General features: G+C 33.1%; 1 protein-coding gene across 1 annotated transcript in view; it reads left to right on the top strand.

Moving 5' to 3' along the window:
• Positions 1–19,977, top strand: part of Lama2 (laminin subunit alpha 2) — a 571,380-nt gene that overhangs the window by 146,592 nt on the left and 404,811 nt on the right. The gene's annotated exons all lie outside the window — the stretch shown is intronic.

Genomic DNA, 19,977 nt, shown 5'->3' with positions numbered 1-19,977 from the left:
TGATACAATGAACAAAGGGTCCTATTCATTTGGCATATAGTCATTTACAAATATGTGACATTTATTTCTAAAGCACAACTAAAATGGATCCATGCAAATGGTTTATTAATGATTTAGGACCTGAATCTATATTAACTAGTTAGAGTTGATGAAAACATGGATCAATAAAATTTTACATGAAGGGAGTATGATAGTGCCATTTTTAACTTTTAAAATAATACAGTGCTTCCACTCTGCTGATGTTGTATGTGCTCTTAAAGGCTCTCGGATAACAAGGCTCTTGAGTAAATTGCCTCTCATTACTGAGAGTTGTGCAAGCTGTGACAGTTAGTCTCAAATTAAACTTGGGCCTCTAAACGAGGTAACAAGCCTTGTAGTTATATAAAATTGATGTTGGAAGTCATTAGAGTGTGTGTTGCATAGGCCTGAGTGCCTTCTATGCTTAATTTCCTTCTTTCTGTTCACAACATTCAGTTCAGGATGAAGTTATGAATCAAGAATCACCGTCACCAAAATTATTTAGGCTTGCAAATGGATTTGGGATGGAATTTGAGAAAAATGTTCCCATAGTTTTTTGTTATTCCAAATACAATGGTTAATTTAATTGGTCCTAGACTGAGACTAGAAATGGTGAACTTACGTAACCTCTTCACTTTGGCCTGTTTCTCTTTCACTCTCTGGCATTAGCATAGGAAAAACACTTATTTGTTCCTTCTTAGTCCAGTGTGGAGATGATGCAGCTAGAGATCTGTGGACTGGTGCAAATGGCCAAAACACTTAATGGGAGATCAATACACTGTAGAGGTCATGGTTTTCAGAGTTTGCCAAAGTATAGAGAAATACCATCCAGTGGGCTAGATTGACATCAGGCAGAAAAGTTAACCTCCATTCTCCAGAATCTAGGCCCATTTTGGTGGGATCTGTATGTAATCAAGAGCCACAGATAGCTGTTGGAGGAGTGAGCAAGCTGGTAGGTCATATAGCGGAGCCCCTTTCATCATATCTGACCCTTTGGACCTGAGTAACAGAGTGGCAGCAGGGCTCAGTGCTGCAGCTAAATTGCCAACTGACATAGATTTATTTCTACCCATATTAGTGTACAGCAGCTGAATGTCAGGTCTGAGTTAGTGATATTTCCGAAGAACTCTCTGTGCATTGTCTGGGAGTGGTCAGGCCATCTACCACACTGATCAATCTTGCTTTAGGTCAATTAACCTTGTGCATGAATTCCCTGTGGATCCTACCCTCAAATTGGACTTTATCTTCCTCTGGATAAAGACAGCTTGGTCCTTTATCGATTACAGCAGTACTTCCCTTTCATATGATCATTGAAAGTCTGCCTTCCCAATCAAGAGTATGTCTGCTGTCCATTGACTTGGGTCGTCTCCTGGGATAGGAAATCAATAAATAGTGATGGTTTATTGTTCTGGTTTACTCTCCACTTATTCTTTTAGATTGCACATAGAGCATGAGAGTCAATTATTAATATAATTTGCACAAATCATTTGAACTACCCTTTGAGCTCTACCACAACATTATTTATCTGTTATCAAATATAGCAGCATTTTTCTTTCTAATTTACAGCTGGGTGGTGGAATCACCAGTTTTTACTAAATCATTTTTGTTCAACATGCTTGTCATTAATTTCATAAGTCAAAGAATTCATCCCAAAGCTCATTTTTTTTTCAATGAAGGCAGTTATATTTCCCCAAATTTGTTTTGCATCACCAGTTATTCATTACCATACACAATCTGAAGAATCATGTAGTTTTGAGCCAGGCCTGAAATCTTAGTTCCTCAGTAGGCTGAGGTAGAAGTATCACATGCTTGAGGACATACTGGGACAGACATACTGTCACAAAAATAAAATAAAATAGGGCTGGAGATATAGTCCAATGATACAGCAGCTCTGTGTTCAATCCCAAATACTACAAAAAAAAAAAAAAAAAAAGGAATTATGCAGATTTGTTTTTCTGTTTTCTTTCCACGTGTTATGATAGCTTAAAGATGAATGAATACTCCAAAGCATCTTTTAGAGTTCAGTCATCCTAACAATCCTAACTAGTGGGGAAATTCTGTATATAATTAAGGGCTACTGACTCCAATACCTGTAACTGCACAATATACATAGGCTTTGTACTCAAATGATCTGATATTTTAGGGTGTTGCCCACCCTTTCCCTTTCATTTACTTTAGCCTTCTCTAACTTACTGAAAGACAACCTACTATGTTTTTAAGAGGAGAATATAGTTAATCTATAAAAGAAAAGAAAATTTATTTAGTCTATTATTTAATGATGTACATCAAGGAGGTTTTGTAAACAGGCTTTATGTAATTCCATAGACAAGAAGGAACCCCACACTTCTCATTCGACCTCACTCTTTGTAATAACAAACTGTGGCAACATATTTATAGTACTTAACACAGGAAGCAAAACCATAGAAAAGCATATTTTAATGCATTGGCAACAGAGAAAATAAGGACATCCTTTATTATGTTACTCACTTCTCATAATAATCCCATAAGAAAACTAGTATTATTATTCCTATTTAATAGCTGAAGAATATTAGTAGGGTCAGAAAAGTTAAGAAACTTGGCCTTCTTTACAAAGCTTAGCATAGAGAGTCTGGATTTTGACTGGAATAGTCTGAATCTGGAACCCAAACTATGCCACCATTTTCTAACAGGGGTCTGAGAACCTTAAGCTAGGAAGCACTTTTGGTATATATTATTTGGTATATATATTGAGAATTTTTGGTATATATTTTCATGTAGTCTATGATCAAAGAATGCTGTACTCTGTTCTCTTGTCTTCTATGTAAGCAAAAAAGAATGGAACTAGATCTCTTATTTCTGGTAGAGTCCAATGTGCCTCTAAAGTGGCATAGAAGCTGTCTTTTCCACTTAGAGTATAAAGGAATAATAGGTTACTCAGCATAATATAAGCTATTATCCAACTGGGAGTCAAGTGCAGTGGTATTGTTGGGAATAGGTAAACATCAGTAAATGTGTGTTTGTCATTAATTCAACAAGAAGTTTGACCATCTATTGTTTTTTTTGTTTGTTTGTTTGTTTTGAGATGTATGAATTTTGATAAGTGCCAATAGTTTGTTGATATGTTCTTGACTCCTCTGTGAAACATTTTGAATAAATTACTATCTTAAATATAAGTAGCAATCATTAGATTTTCTTGATTAAATCATTAAAGACTATACTGAGAGATTTCTTCACATTTTAGTATTCAAGATAAGCACCAGAAAAATATTAAAAAATATATTGACAAGAAAGTAACTGCCTATTTTATAAGAAGACTGTTTTTACATTTATTACTAAAGAATTATTGGCTTTTTCCAATTGTTTACTCATAGCATATCTTAAGCTAATGATTTAATCATGCTGTGCCTCAATATCTAGATTAGCAGAATACACATTACAGTGTGATTGTAAAACGTTTAAAATAATGATAATAACATATACCAACTAAATTCCATCTGGCAATTATGTCAATTATTAGAACTTTGGATCAGCATAAACTTGAATAGAAGATGAAATGTTCCAGTGATATGTATGCAAATACCCAATATGACAAACAAATGCATACAGAAATTTAAAAGACAATAAAAGAGACTTGAATGGTAATATAATTTCCAAACATTTATATTCTGACAAGATGTCATGAGAATGTGTCATGATATCTGATCTCATTTTATGACTTTTAAATTTTTTTTCAGTCCTGCCCTTTGATATCTTTAGAGACAAGGCAGATTGGTAGTTGGTATAAAACACAAAAGACCAGCTGATAATAGACTATGCTAGCATATATTGAAGTCATACTCATGCCTAATAATTGAGGAGTGAGGGGAATTAATTTTGCAGTGTGTAGGAGTCCCGGTTAGCTTAATAAACACTTCTTCTATTTCATGTCTATTTCTTAGACTTAAAAGGGCATTTACAAATAAGATTGTCTTGCAGCTACAGAGATCATACTACACACATAGTTTTAGCCTAAATGTCTTACGAATTGACTTCATACAGACATATTTGGAAAGATGGGTTAACAATTTTAAATATGAGTTATAATTTAGAAGGAATTCAAAGTAGTATAACTATATTTTTAGAATCTATTTAAGTAACATAGAAGAATCTTTTCTTAATGCCCAGAACTATTAATGTAATGGTTGAGTCCTTTTATGACAATGAAGGACAGAATACATCATCTATTCAAGTTTTTTTTTTTAATTTAAACATTTGAAACATGATTGAATTTTCAGTCTTGAAAGAAGGTCATTGTTCTTTCATATCAAATTATTTTTTATACTCTTATTACTGATTCCTATACAAGGATCTGTTTTTCAAGGATAAATTTTGGAAAACTTACAAATACACAAAAATTATACAGAATGTTTCCAAGGCATGATTAGGACAAATAAATTAAAAATGAGACAAATAAAATGATACAGACACACTACTAAAATTCTATACCATACTACAACTTAGAGGATTCAGCAAAAGCAATTCCAAGAGGAAAGCTAATAGCAATAAACACTACATCAAAAAGAAGGAAAGATCTCAAAGAAAAGACCTAATGTTATTTCTCAAAGAAATAGAAGCAAAACATACTGAGCCTTGAGTTACTAGAGAGAAGGAAATAAGAAATATCAGAGCAGAAATATTGATATAAAGACACAGTAACAATAAAAAAGTCAAACAAAACCGAGGGTATATTTTGAATTTAAACAAAATCAGCAATCTCCTCTACAATCAATAAAATAAAATAAAAGATATAAAATAATAAATGTTTTAGTAAGATTTTGCATTGTTATGACAATATACCTAACAAGAACAATGTAGAAGAAGAAAAGTTTATTGTGGCACATGGTTTCAGAAGTCTCAATCCATAGATAGTCGACTCCATAACTCTGGGCCCAAGGTTAGTCAGAACATCATCGAGGAAAGGCATGTTGGAGTAAAACAGATCAGACCATGCCAAGAGGGAAGCCAGAGAGAGCTTCATTTACCAGGAACAAATGTGTACCTCAAAGACATGCCCCCAATGACCTATTTCCTCTAATCACACTCTACTTGCCTACAGTTACTACCTAGTTAATCCACATTAGTGGATTAATCCATTAGTGGATTAATCAAATCTTTTCACTGGTGAAGTTTGTTGCATGTCTTACATATGAACTTTTGAGGGATACTACATATCTGTACCATAACTATAAATTAAAAAAGAAGATATGATTATTGATACCACAGAAATATAAAGGATCAGAGACTACTATGAACAATTTTATGTCAAGAAATTGTATATCCTAGACAACGGGTATAAATTCCTAGACACATACTATCTACTAAGACTGAATTGTGAAGAAATAGAAAACCTGAAACAGTCCAGTAAAGGATAAGGGAACTGACTCATATTCTTTTCTCTGTACCAAATATTTAAAGAATAACAAATACCAGTTCTTTTCAAACTCTTTCAATAAAATTGAAGAGGTAGGAATATTTCCAAATGCATTTTATGAGAACATTACCCTTATACCAAAGCCAGGCAATGGTATGATAAGAAAAAGACACTTAAACCTAATAACCTTGATAAACATCAATAAAACATTAGCAAACTGAATTTAACATCATATTAAAAGGATCATTGTGCATGATCAAGTGGAATTTATCCCTGGGATGCATGGATGATTCAGTATATGCAATTACATACATGTAATATACTATATTAACAGAATGAAAGATAAAATAGTATAATTATATCAATAGATACCGAAAAACATTTCACAAAATACATCATCCTTTTATGTACATAGGGAATATATCTCAATATAATAAAACCATGTATGATAGACCCACCAGTAACATAATCAGTGGTGAAAAGTTGAAAGCTTTTCCTCTAACATCAGGAACAAAATTAAGATGCCCAGTCCTACCACTTCTATTTAATATAGTATTAGAAATCTTAGCCAGAGTAAATAAGCAGGAAAAATAAATCAAATACATCCAAATTGGAGAGGAAGAATGTAAATTCTGTTTGCAGATGACATTTTATATAAAAGCCCTGATGATTCCACCAAAAAGTGTCATAAATAATTAAAAAAATTAGTAAAAATGCAGATTGTAAAATCAACATACAAAATCTAGCATATTTATACAATATTAATGAGCTATTGAAAAGAAGAAGCCAGAAGAACAATACTATTCACAATTACATCAGAAATAAAACAAAATTGACTATTTAGGGAAAAAGTTTAAATGAAAAATTGAATGACCCATCCACTAAAAACTATAAAATGTGGATGAAAGAAATTTAAGAAGACAGTAATAAATGGATATCCTATGTTCATGGATTGGAGTAATTAATATTATTAAAATGTTCCTACTACCCCCAAGTGATAAAAATTAATGAATTTTCATTAAAATTTCACTGATATTTTTCACAGAAAAAAATTCCTGAAGTTTCTATGGGAATACAAAGGATTGAATAGCCAAAGCAATCTTGAGTACAAGAATAGAGCATTATATTACCTGACTTCAAAATATAACTACAGTGTATACTGTCAAAAAAGTATGATAGTAGCATAAAAACAAATAGACCAATGCAAAAGAATAGAGAGCCCAGAAATAAATCTACACATTTACAGTCAATTGATTTTCAACAAGCTTCTATGAATATACTATGAGAAAGGATAGCTTCTTTAATATAGGATGTTGGGAAAACTGGATATCCACCTGCAGAAGAATGTAAGTAGACCCTTATCTCACAACATATAAAAAAATTCACTTAAATAAATTAAAGACTGGAACCATAAAATGATGAGAAGAAACCATAGGGGAAAATCTCTGACACTGCTGTTGGTATTAATTTTTTTATATAACCCCCAAAACACAAGTTACAAAATTGAAAGGTCACAAATGAAATTACATCAAACTAAAGCATGGAAACAATGAACAAGGCTGCTTTTGAAATCACTGAATTTATTTCTTGGTAGTATTTGAAACCCTGCTAAAGTGGGAATTCAAATCCAACTACAGAGATTACATGATGAAAACATCCTACTTAGATAGACCTTGTTTGGTGTAGCAGTAGGATCTGTGGTTAATAGAAAATATATTCTCTCCATAAATGGATTTGTGTTGACTTTTTAGTCATTTATGTAGTCCACAACCAACTTCAGTGTCTATATTGTACAGAATATTAGTCTTGACTGGTTTCCACTCCTCTCCTCTTCAGTATTTTCTCCATACAGCAGTCACAGTGATGTTGGCACAAAAACCAGATCACACCACTTCCACTGAAACTCTCTAAGGGCTTCCCACCACACTCACTTTGGTAAACACAATGACTCATAAGTCCCTATAGGACCAATTCTTCAACCTGTTTCATTTTTAGCTTCATGTACTGATCTCCCTTTTTCAGCTGCCCTGCTTGTTGCCTCTCTGGATTTCTTGAACACTAACATTTTGCACCCTCTTGCCTTAGCACCCTTGTGCTTGCTATTTCTTCTGCCTGTAGTTGTTTTCCCCATTTTCCACCCGGCCTGTGTTCTCACCTCTTTTGCGGTTATATTCGGAGTTGTCTTCTCAGCAAGGATCTCCCTGAGGGCTGCATTTAAAACAGCAGCCATTTTCTAGACCGCTTCCTTGCTTTATTTTTCTCTACACAATATAATTTTCCATGTATGTATATTTTACTATTTATGTTGAATGTTATTTTTTTTTCATTTCTAAAAGAAAATTTCATGAGGTTGGAAATATTTGTTTTTAACTTTTTGAATATAAATTAAAAATATTTACTATTACATAAAACATGAAAATTTGCATATTAATGATGTACCATATGATATTTCAATTTTTTAAAGATACTACATTCTAAGTCCTTAGAACAGTGTCCAGCATATAGAGAACACTCAATACATTTTTATTAAGTGAATGAAGGATTAAGTGAATGAATAAGAAGAAACATCAATTCATAATGTAACAATCTTATTCTAAGGATTAAATTAGAGATTAAATAATTGGTTTCTTATGATAAAATTTTGTTTGCATTTTTAGAATTTATATAATTTCTATCAGTTCTTAGGTTGAATAGCATTATCTTAGTCTGTTTGGGCTATAACATAATGCCATAGATTAGGTGCTTTATATACAGCATAAATTTATTTCTTGGGAATTCTGGAGGCTGGGGAAGTCCAGAGTAAAGGCACTGTCAGATTATGTGTCGGGTGAAGGTTTGCTTCCTGGTTTATAGATGGACATGTTCTTGTGGTAGCTTCAAATGGCAGAAGAAACAAATGAGCTCTTTGGGGTCTCTTTTGTAAGGACACTGATTCCATTCATGAGGGTCTATTCTCATGACCACATCACCACCCAAAGGCCTCCCTGTTAATAGCATCACACTAGGGGTTAGGATTTCAACATAGGAATTTGGAAGGGACAAAATATTCAGCATTTATAAAACATGGAATAAGTTTTCTCACTAATCATCTTTCTAAACATGTGTTAAACTTCAGTGATTTGCCATTCTCTGTGTAACTTCACCCCATTCATAGTTTATTTGTGAAAGAAGGTTTTACTGTGATAATATAAAGTGATGGAGGGGTAGGTTTTACATACTGGGTGGCATAACGGGCTCTGTTTTAGCTTATATTTGAAATACACATTGATAATCAACATAGAAATATTAAAGAGAATTGAATTTATCAGACTGAGGTTGAAGGGAAAGATTAGAAGTCATGATATCATGGATAACGCTGGCAAAGGATTCTCATTAACATTAAGCCCTTGTTTAAGACCATCCAGAATGAAAGTATAGAACTAAAAATGTGCCTAAAATTGAATCCTAGGCATTCCAAATTCAGAGGTGATAAATTAAATATGTCAAAAAAGAAGAAAGGTGGCTGGGTATGGTGGCCCATACCTATAATTTCAGCAGCTCAGGAGGCTGAAGCAGGAGGATCACAGTTCAAAGCTAGCCTCAGCAACTTAGTGAGGCCCTAAGCAACCTAGTAAGACCCTCTCAAAATAAAAAAAAATTAAAAAAAAAATAAAAAATAGAAAGGGCTGGAGATGTGGCTCAATGGTTAAGTGCCCCTAGGTTCAATCCCTGGTACCAATAAATAAAATAAATAGGGTGTGTTGGGAGGATTGTTCAACTGTGTCAATGCAGATGCTGAGAAGAATGAGTCAAATCTCTCAGATATTAGAAAAAGCAACATTAAGAAAAACTGAAATCAGTGAGTACAATATTTTTAAACTTGAAGAATCTTTTATGAAAGTCAAATGGCTTCAAAAATAACATTTGATCTGGAAGCATCCACCATGATACTACCTACCAGTGTTTGTTTACTTAATTACACACATTTATTCTTCAACCTTTCAATTAAGGTAATAACCAATAAAATTGGAGAGCAAAATATAGAAATAGTAGATGTCCGCATCTTTTGCTTATCAGCCAGATTGTGAGCAAGTATTAAAAGTAATATATTCCTGGCAGGGCAAAGTAGTGCACATCTATAATACCAGCAACTCAGGAGTTTGATGCAGGTATGGCACTCATTCAAGTCCAGCCTGGAAGACTCTGTCTCAAAATAAAAAAATAAAGGCCAGCAATGTATCTCAGTGGATCTCAGTGGCAGAGTACACCTGAGTTTAATCCCCAGTACCATGTTAAGAAAAAAGTAAAATTAATATATTTCTTAGTAGAAATACCTCACTTTCGTTTGTTTTTACAAATATTCAAATGCAGCCTTTCTGCCTAATTAGTTGTAGGAAGCTCATTATAGATTAATCTCAAATTACTGAAACAATGGACACAACTACAACAAATACAGTACAACCAAGAAAATCCATCCCAAACACTAATGAGCATTTGCCTTTCAGCACTGAGTCATTATCATTATACTGATATAATAAGTCAGGGTCAGGTTAGGAAGCAAAGATAAATAGTGCTCAGAATATAAGGTAACTAGTTAATTAAACTCTCTGCCTTCATACTAGTTGCTGTTTTCATGCTACAATCTTGCAGCAGTGGGTTGGAATACATGATTTTCTTAGTAATAGTATGTGATAGAATGTCAAATTTTGCTCTGTCATCATCCTCATCAGTTTTCTCAATTTATTTGAAATGATAAGCATTTACATTCATCAATTTGACAAATAACCTATTTACTTACTGAATCTGAAAATGTTGGAAGATTTTAACAAATACAGAATTTAACAAATGGACTAAGAAAGGAAAAATGTTTTTCTCCACTAGTTTTAGGTTATACTCAAGAAAACTATAAATAGAATAGAAATTAATCATGGACAAGACTGATTTAAACTATAAAGTAATTTTACAAGTTAATTACAATCCACATAACAGATTTAGAGGAAAAGAAATTGTAAGTAGATCCAATTTTGGTAGTATTATTAATGTACTCCAATCAGCATCTTACATTTCAAGTGGCCCTGGTACCATTTTACTATGGATCTAGACAAATGGGTATGTTCTAAGACATGGCATAGAAGATGTGGAACATTTGTATTCCATTTAACTCTGTGGCATAGAAATCTCTAAGCAATGTATAGCACCTTGTTTATTCTTTTCTTACAAGGGAACCTTCCAAGCCTGTAAGAAACATTCCTTACTTCTTATTTGGCCTCTTGATGTGTCAGATTCTTTTTTAAGAAGCTATTATTTTTCAGGCAGATCATTGTACAAATTTACAATCAATGACTTTTTTTTTTTTTTTACTTTTTATTAAATAAATCAGGATTTAGGAGGTGGAAAGGTGAAGAGCAGAGCACAAGGATTACTAGGGCAATGAAATTTGAATGAAGAAAATATGTTATTATATATTTGTCCTGAGGCACTGATGGCACATCTAGAGTGAACCCTAGTATACTCTATAGACTTCGGGTATTATGATGTGTCAATGCAGTTTTCTCAATTGTAACAAATGTACCACTCTGGGAGGTGGTGTTGATCATGGGAGAAGCTGCGCATGTATGGGGCCAGCACGCATATGAAAATCTCTGCATCATCTGCCCAAGATTGCTGTACACCTAAAAATCACCTCCCCTGCAAATAACATCTTCAATAAGGAAAAAGGAAACCCTATGTTTCTCACTAATTTTTTGCTAAAGATTCATCTTTATGTTTTCAATTCACTCAATGTTTAATACTTTAGATCAGTTTCACTTATGGTCAACCTCTCAGAATATGCTGGTTTTTTTATTATGATAATGCACACATGCACACACATCCACACATGCAACATAAAAGTTATCCCCTCAAGTGTTTTCGAGTACACACTTGTACATTCATGTGTTCATTCATCAAGTACATTCATATTGTTGTGCAGGCATCACCACAATCCAGATTTAGAACTCTTTTCCTTGTTTAAAACATGAAATATTGAGCTCATTAAATGATAACTACCCATTTCATCCTTCCTTTAACCCACAACATCCACTTTTCTGTCTTTTGTCTCTGAGTTTGACTACTCTAGATACCTGACACTAGTGGAATCATGTTTCTTTGTGACAGGCTTCTTTCACTTCAGCACAACATTAAGATTCTCCCATGTGGCAGCATGTTGGAATCTTCTCCTTTTAATCATGAATAATATCCACTATTTGTATATACCACATGTTGTTTCTCCATTCATCCATTGATAGATAGTTGGATTACTTCCACCTTTGTACTATTGTGCATAATGCTGCTGTACACATATATACACTATGTGACTATCTATTCAAATGACTATCTATTCAAATCTCTGGTTTCTTTTTTCCCATATTTTTGGCTCATATACCTAGAAATTTTGCTGACCAATTGGTAAGGCCATTTTTATTATTTTGAGGAACCCTCATTCTGTTTTTCTATGATGGTTCTACCATTTTAACATTTTCACCAGTACACAAGTGTGCAAGTTTTTCACATCTTATCCAACATTTGTTATTTTTCTGTTTTTCTTCTTTTTCATCTTTGTTAGTTTTCCTAGTGAGTTTGAAGTATTAATCATTCATATTTTCAGCCATAGTTTTCTGATATTTCTTGACATAACATTGTTACATTCTAAGAGAAATATTTTTAAAACTTATATATTTTAGAAAGAATAGCACTGCAGAGTGCCTCTAATCTGGAAACATGACAGAGCAATGAGTTAAAGTAAATTAAATACTGGGCACTTTTGCACATTTTGCTGAAACAGGTCATCAGTGAAAGACTCATGCTGAGATCCAGGTAATATGTGACCCATTTTATTATTTGCATAAATTATGGCTTTATTATATAAATATAAAACACAAGTGCTCATGTTTAGAATTACAACAGAGGCATATTTGCCTCTAGGGAGTTACACAGACACTTTCTGAACACCTATTTTTTCCTACACTGGATAAAATATTTTACATGAATCATCTTAGGTATTGTTTTCAACTCTACAAGAAAGGTACGATTACAGAGGAGAACATTTTGCACCAGAGATTCAGTATCTTGTGACTAGTTCACAAAGGGAAAGCCATAGAGCCAGATCCCAGTTTTCTGATTTCAGAGCTTGCCCTCATTTTGCAAGATTTTTTTAAGTATTTTATTAGTTATTGATGGACATTTATTTATTTATTTGTCTATATGTGGTGCTGAGAATTGAACCCATTACCTCACACATACTAGGCAAGTGTTCTACCACTGAGCCATGACCCCAGCCCCTTTTTAATTTAAAGGATTCAGTTTCAACCAATCAACACATTTCTCTCTTGATCATATAACATGGGGATTCTTTTTGGAAAGTGCCCTTAAAGTAGATGGTGTTCTAAACAGTAACAAAATAGGAACAATTTATTTGTAGTGTATTCCAAATTTGGAGATGTTACAAATTTCCTGAGAAAAATCTTATTTTGATACTGACACTAATGCAACTTATTAAGAATTAAGAAAATCAGGGTTTTAATGCTATATATGAACCCTTATTTACTAATTATCATAATAACCTCACTAAAAATAAGAATAAGTTAATACAAAAGAAAATTAAAGTTTAAAATTCTACTTCCAAGTTAAGCTTGGGATTTACCAAAAGTGTTACTCACTTTTAACATATACGTGTAGATGTAACTTGACATAGTGAATTTAATATTTAAATATCCGCATATATTCTTAACTCTCTCAGAATGATTTGGAGAGATTTGTTGTATTATTAAATACCAGTCATTGGTCAATTTAAGTTCTTTTAAGAAGTCATGCAGAATTTGTGGGTGTTTGACAAAAATGCTTTGGGCAATTTTACTGCAATAGACTAATCACTGTGCAAGATTTGAGAAAGGTCATTATTAATCCAATTTGGTCTAAATGATTTTCTCAACTTTAAATTATTGTTTTTTTCATTTTTAGTGTGACTCATTGATTTTTCTCAGGAAGAACATTTAATTTCTCTAAGGAAATCAAAATAAAAACTTGCCTGAATGTTTACATATCAGCATGACTTTGAAAGTCTTTATTACCTAGGGACGTTAAATAGAATTCTTATTAAAAAAGAATTTCTGCTATATAGAAAATTAGGATAACTTTTAAATAATAAATCATATTCTTTTGATATCGTTATCAAGTAGGATAGTTTAGTATGCTAAAACAGCTTCCTAGAAAAAATCTGTTTTATCATATACTCATTTAATCTATATATGTCAACATAGATTAAATGATATTTTAAGTGATATAAAAACAGAATATTTATAAAAATATAATGAGAACTTTAACAGAACATTTTTTTTACATGAAAGGATATTAGCACTAGATATTTGGATTAAAAGCTAGTGCAAATTGTCCAATATGCTTCTAAAATGTAAAGAACAATATGAGTTCTTGGTTATCCTTTTCCATAATTTCACTTAATGCTTCCTAGTATTTATCTAAACAATGGTGCCTGGCATGTAATGGTGCCCAGTAATTACTATTACATTAATCTGCTACTTTGCTAAATCTTTCCATCTCTGATTTCTTCTGTTACTGACATTACTGTCTTAATTATATTCTCTCCCTCTTCTGTAAGAGATTATATAAATTATTCTCTGCTCATAAATGGTGTAAGTTACTATTCCAATATAGATATAACTTGTTTAATGATATAAATATTTTATTATTTACTTATTTAATTGTTTTGTGATACTGGGGATCACACCCAGAGCCTTGCTGCTTCTGGGCAAGTTCTCTAATACAGAGTCTCACTCCCAACTCTATCTAAATATTTAAATATCTAAATATTTTAAACATCCTGTAAACTAAGGCTTTTATGGGCTACTTTTGAAGTAGAAATTTACAGATTCAGCAAAATAACTTTTATTTGAATTCTGTATTGTAAGTGTATTTAGTATGGTATTATAAACAGCAACAAAGTAACATCAATGCGTTTACTGTCTTTTCCAAATTTGGCTATACTGTAAATTTCTTGAGAAAAAGTTTATCTTCATAATCTATCTGTATACTGTCTATATTGATAACCTTAATTTTCTTGATTTTTTAATTTAAACTTGTAATTTCAAATTTATTAGTGAGCGGCATACCTGTATAAAAGTACATTTCACCAAATATCTTTTTCTTTATCTTTAAAATGATTATAATTATCATTTCCAGTATGGTTTAAAATTAATAGTTTTAAATTTTATTCCTGAAATATTTGGTTTTCCTATTGGCACTTTCTTGTTGATTATTTTTCCTGTATATATCTTGAAATTTTGATCTGTGTTTCAGAACAAGCAAAGCAATATTTATAGATTTGTCTCACAAATTGCCTTTTCAATATAGATTCTGACTTTTTATATTATAAAAATTAGTTAATAGCATTAACATGTGGAATTATTTCCATTCTGTTCTCTTGTACTCACACAAACACACACACACACACACACACACACACACATGCATTTTACATTTTCAGCATACTGCAGAAAAAGTTCATATCGTCTTTTGTTAGCTGGATATTACATTATGAGCATCTTCCCTCATATGCTACATAGTCTTTGAAAATTAGTTATTTGAAAGTTGAATTACAGACAAAGATCATATAGACATTTTCCCATATCTTTGGGGTTATGTCCCTTCTGAAATATAAGGATAATATAAATGACTTAGCACAGCTAGCCAGGCCTCAGGAAGCACCATTAACTTCATGAAGCCTGCCAATAATATGGAAGCCAGCAAAATGACTTTTTAACCAAGTGATACAATTCTATTAATAATTAGATAAAATTTAAAATACATTCTACCATTTTATTTACAAGCTACCATTTAAATTCTCTATTCATTCCAATAGTACAAACAAATAAGCCATCAAAAACTAATTCTAAAACAGATGACTGCTGATAGCTGAATTATAAGGATAGATGGGAAGGAAGATCCAGGTAGATTTTTTTTCCCCATTTAGGAAATATTTTTCCATGTACTTATTTCTCTCTTTGTCTCTTTCAGTTGAAAGTTTCAAAATACTGTGAATGTTCATTCTCTTTCCAACTTGATATCTAATTATTTTTCTCTTCCAACATTACCTATAAAATATGTTAGATCCTGTGAGTCAACTGGGAAACAGGTGAAAGGATCACTGCTTATTAAAATAACTAATATTTAATGGGGCTTAGTATAAGCCGAATACTGCTACATACATTTTTCTTGTATTACATTTTATAATCATCCCAATTGTATAAACAAAATGTATAATTGTTTTCATTGTCCAGGTGGGGGAAAAAATGAGGCACAAGAAAGTTAAGAAACTTGCCCAAGTGCCAAGCCCATTTAACAGTGCGCTGCGTCTGTCTCTCAACCAGCAGCTCCACTTGGACATCTAATGGAGCATCACAAACTTTATAGCTCTGAGCAGAAATCTTGATTTCCTTCCTTAGAATACTTCTCTCAGGAAATGGCAGCATTCTTACCCAGTTGTTGAGGCAAATATATAAAAACAAACAAAACACATGGGGATAATCCTTAATGCTCCTTCCTTATTCTGGTCCTGCAAACTCCTCCTACAAAATATATCTTGATTCTGTCTTGTGTCATCTGCACCACTGCCACCTTCTAATCTAAGACATCATCAGCTTCCACCAGAACTATTATATAGTCTGTTTCAACATCCACTCTCCAAAGGCCACTTATCAGAAAGCAACAAAAAGTATATATACCTCTCCATATAAGCCCTGTATACTTCTCTAACACTGCTACTGACCAGTATGTTGCTCCTGATTCTGGCCATATTGGTATTCTTGGAATGAACCAAGTTTATATGTGTATCAAGTCCTTTACACTTGCTATTTCCTTTTCTGTAAATTCTGTTCCCCAAGATGCTGACTGTTTTCATCCCTCACACTACTAAGGTCTCTACCCAAACAACACTGTCTCAGATAATCCTTCCATCATCAACACCTATTATAGAAGTCTCTACCTAAAATTACTTATTCATTTACCTTATTTGTCATCAAAGTGGAATCCTGGCAAGTGTTTAGCAATTGACCCTTCAGGGGACAAAATAGCCCTGATTTGTAAGCCAGTTTCCATGAGGGAAATACTCCTATCATGGGTGACTTCAAGTTACTAGAGTGATGTCATCAAACAAGGTGTTGAGAAAAACTGCTCGTGATTGGCTTCTGAAAGCCAGTGTCAACTGGCTCCACCACATCATTGGTATATTGCTCATTTTCTGAGAAAATCACTCCTTGAGAGAGTAGCTTTCACTTCATCACTGTATTCCACACTTAGGTTAAAGACTATCATTGAAAGCAATGTGTTGCTTAGCAATATTTGTAAAATAAATGGATGAATTGATTAATATATCATTCTGTGGGTTTTTTAAATACATGTACAAGTGCAGAATATTAGAATTTCTATAATAGGAATCTTGGAAAACAAAGGTAAGGATAATACTGACCAAGTGGATTTGACTCAGGTACCACTGTCCTTCCCACCCTTCTTAATTAGGAGTCACCTCAATGCCTGTTTGAATGTTCTCTTGTAAATCTCTTTAAAATGATTATTGAGTATGTAGACATTTAAATGTATTCTGTTCCTATTTAAATAATTTCATTTATGTTTAGGCTGCAAAAATTCACCGAAAGTTATCCCCATATATTATGTACTGTAGGCATTTGATGTGTTTTGAAAATGTTTGCATCAAGAATATCTACAATTCAAATCATGACCTTCTTTTGGTTTGTTTTCTAATTTAGTGTTCCTGACCTAGACACAATAAGAATTAACTCAAGCATTTTAATAATCCTTCTGTTATTCTTCATTTCTATCCATGAGACACTTGAAATGTAAACTGCTGAAGAGGCCAACGATAGAGGAGGCTCCTCCACACAAAATGTTATGTGAAGTCTAGTTTCCCTAAGTAGTGTTCATGGTCACTTTTTGCAATACTCTTCTTCCATGCATTGCAGACAGGAAGCCTGGGCTAAGGGAAAGTTAAGTCTTTACACTTCTTATAAGGCTTTGCTGACAGCTGCAGGTATTTTGTACTGTATATTTAATTTTCTTGGCTCTGAACTAGGAAATGTGCCATTAGACCTCGTATTGTGTCTTTATTTGCAAGTGTCTCTCCACATGTACTTTTGGGAGGATTGCACAGTTGCTCTGCTGTTGTTCTTTCTTTCCTGTGCAGGTTCTCTCGGTTCTAGGTGTCAGGTGTCCTTGTAGATGATCTTGCAACTTTGCCATTTGATGATAAGCAATTGTAGTCAGACTGCTCAAGAAGCCCTACAGATTATGTTTTACACTAGGTTTCACAAATAAGCAAGAGCATGATTCCATATTAGTGGACTACTACTTATGTTTCCCAAAGATAAATTGTTCTTTTATTTATTTATTTTGGATTTTGTGACTAAATGTTTAATGGGAGAGTCATTTCAAAAATCAGAAATCAGGGGCAACATTTTGCCCTACTTTTATTTTAATCTTAGAAAGTTTTTCTCACATCACCTTTAGGGCTTTCTTTTACCCCTCCTGAATCATGAGTTCTAGTTTGATTAAATAAGTTTAATTGTAACACATAGGGGATATTCATATCTCTATCATATATTTCATCTCTACTATATATATGATATATATATATACACACACACACATACACACACACACACATATTTGTGTTAGGCCTATATGGACAACTTTGGAAAGTGTAAGCAAGAAAACTTTCTAACAGCAAAACTTTCTTATGAAGACAGTGGATTTGGATGTTCTCCTAAGTGTTGTGTGTGCTGTGGTTCATGTTGAGTTTAAGAAACCCAGCTCACAGCATAAATCATTTTTGACTTGACATCATCGAAGTTATATTATAATTTGGAGAATTTTAGACTCAAGAAACACCATGAGAAATCTATGCAGAATACAGGGTGAAGAATTTGTGGAGCAATTCCTATAAGAAATTTGTCACATATCTTCTTACAATGGTAGACTTAAAAAAAAAAATGTTAGCTTTTTGGCACTCAGTCTTGAGAAAATGCCCATATAGTTCTGTGAGACTCTTTTCCTATCCTTGTTTTTAAATTGCAGGCAGAATGACATAAGGCTCTGCAGCTTTCTCATTTTTCATTTCATTTATATTCTTCACACTTCACTGGCAAGTGAGGTCACCTCTTTAAAATTTGGGGTAGAGGCCAGCTGGACAAACAGTGTTAGAATGCTCTCTTCTGCAATTTTTTTTTTGTTTCTGAGGAAGAATATATGATTTAGAAATATTTAGACTGTCATCTTGGTAGAGTATGCCCTCCATTGATAAGAGTTATAAAATTTGTACTTACTAATTTTTGTGGTGGTTACGTAGGTTCAACTTTCAGATAGATAATCCAGGGTTATTACCCCAACTTAAAATTTTTAATTATATCATATCTTAAAAGTACTTTTGTCAATTAAGTTTACATATTCATAGGTTCCAAAGATTAAGATATGGACAATTTGAGGGACCCTGATTCAGTTACTTAGTGTCACCCTTCAGATACTTGTAGAAATCACCTCTGAGGTCCATTGAGTTATCTCAGAGGTGCAATCAATCCATTTTTTATCACTTATTCAATGAAATTTTAAAAAGAATTTACCATTCATTCTGAATAGTACATTAATAGATATTTATAGGATATGTGGTAGTTTCTATTGCTAGCAATTGAAGACTTAGTTTTGGTGAAAAAAGGCAAAACTGCTTCACTACAAAGCAAAATTAAATTATCACAAGAGAAGTTCTGTTGCTAGTTTGAAATATAAAATGGGTCTTGCAGGTATGGTTAAACTGAAATGTGCAAAACATCTGTATAATGGAGTGAGTGAAATAGTCATACACATGACAGATGGTACTCTTATGGAAAAAGATCTTGCTTTATAAGTTACTAGTCATGTGAATTAGAACTAATTATTTAGTGATTTAGTTTTATATTGTTGCCATAACACCTTACTAATAAACTCTGCAACTTAAAACAAAATAAATTTATTGTCTTACAGTAGAAATCCAACAGGACTCTTATTGGCCTAAAATTAAAACTGGGAAGGTTTGCATTCCCTTCCAGATGTTCTAGTGTAGGATCAACTTCTTTGTGCAGCTTCCATGGGCCACCTGAGTTCCTTGTCTTGTGATCTCATCCTTCTTTCTCTTCAAAGCTAGCAACAGGTTGATTCCTGCTCATGTTGTTGTCATTCCGACCTCTGTGTGTGTGTGTGTGTGTGTATGTGTGGTCTTGAACTGGACCCAGGGAACTCTGCCACCAAGCTAGATCTCACTGAGCTGTTGAGGCTGACCTTGAACTTGCCATTCTCTGGCCTTAGTTTCCCAAGTTATTGGGATTATATTTGTGTGCCACTGCACTTGCTGTGGCCTCTTCTTTTGCCTTCCTCTTTTACTTTCAAGGACATTGTATAGATTTGGCTTACCTGGATAATCCAAGCTGATCTTTCCACCCTGAGATTTTTAATTAAATCATATCTTAAATGTCCTTTTGTTAAATAAGGTTACATAT

Source organism: Marmota flaviventris, chromosome 6 (genome assembly GCF_047511675.1).
Source record: "Marmota flaviventris isolate mMarFla1 chromosome 6, mMarFla1.hap1, whole genome shotgun sequence".
Lineage (NCBI taxonomy): Eukaryota > Metazoa > Chordata > Mammalia > Rodentia > Sciuridae > Marmota > Marmota flaviventris.
The sequence above is the reverse complement of the archived record's forward strand: the minus strand, read 5'-3'. Positions and strand labels throughout refer to the sequence as shown.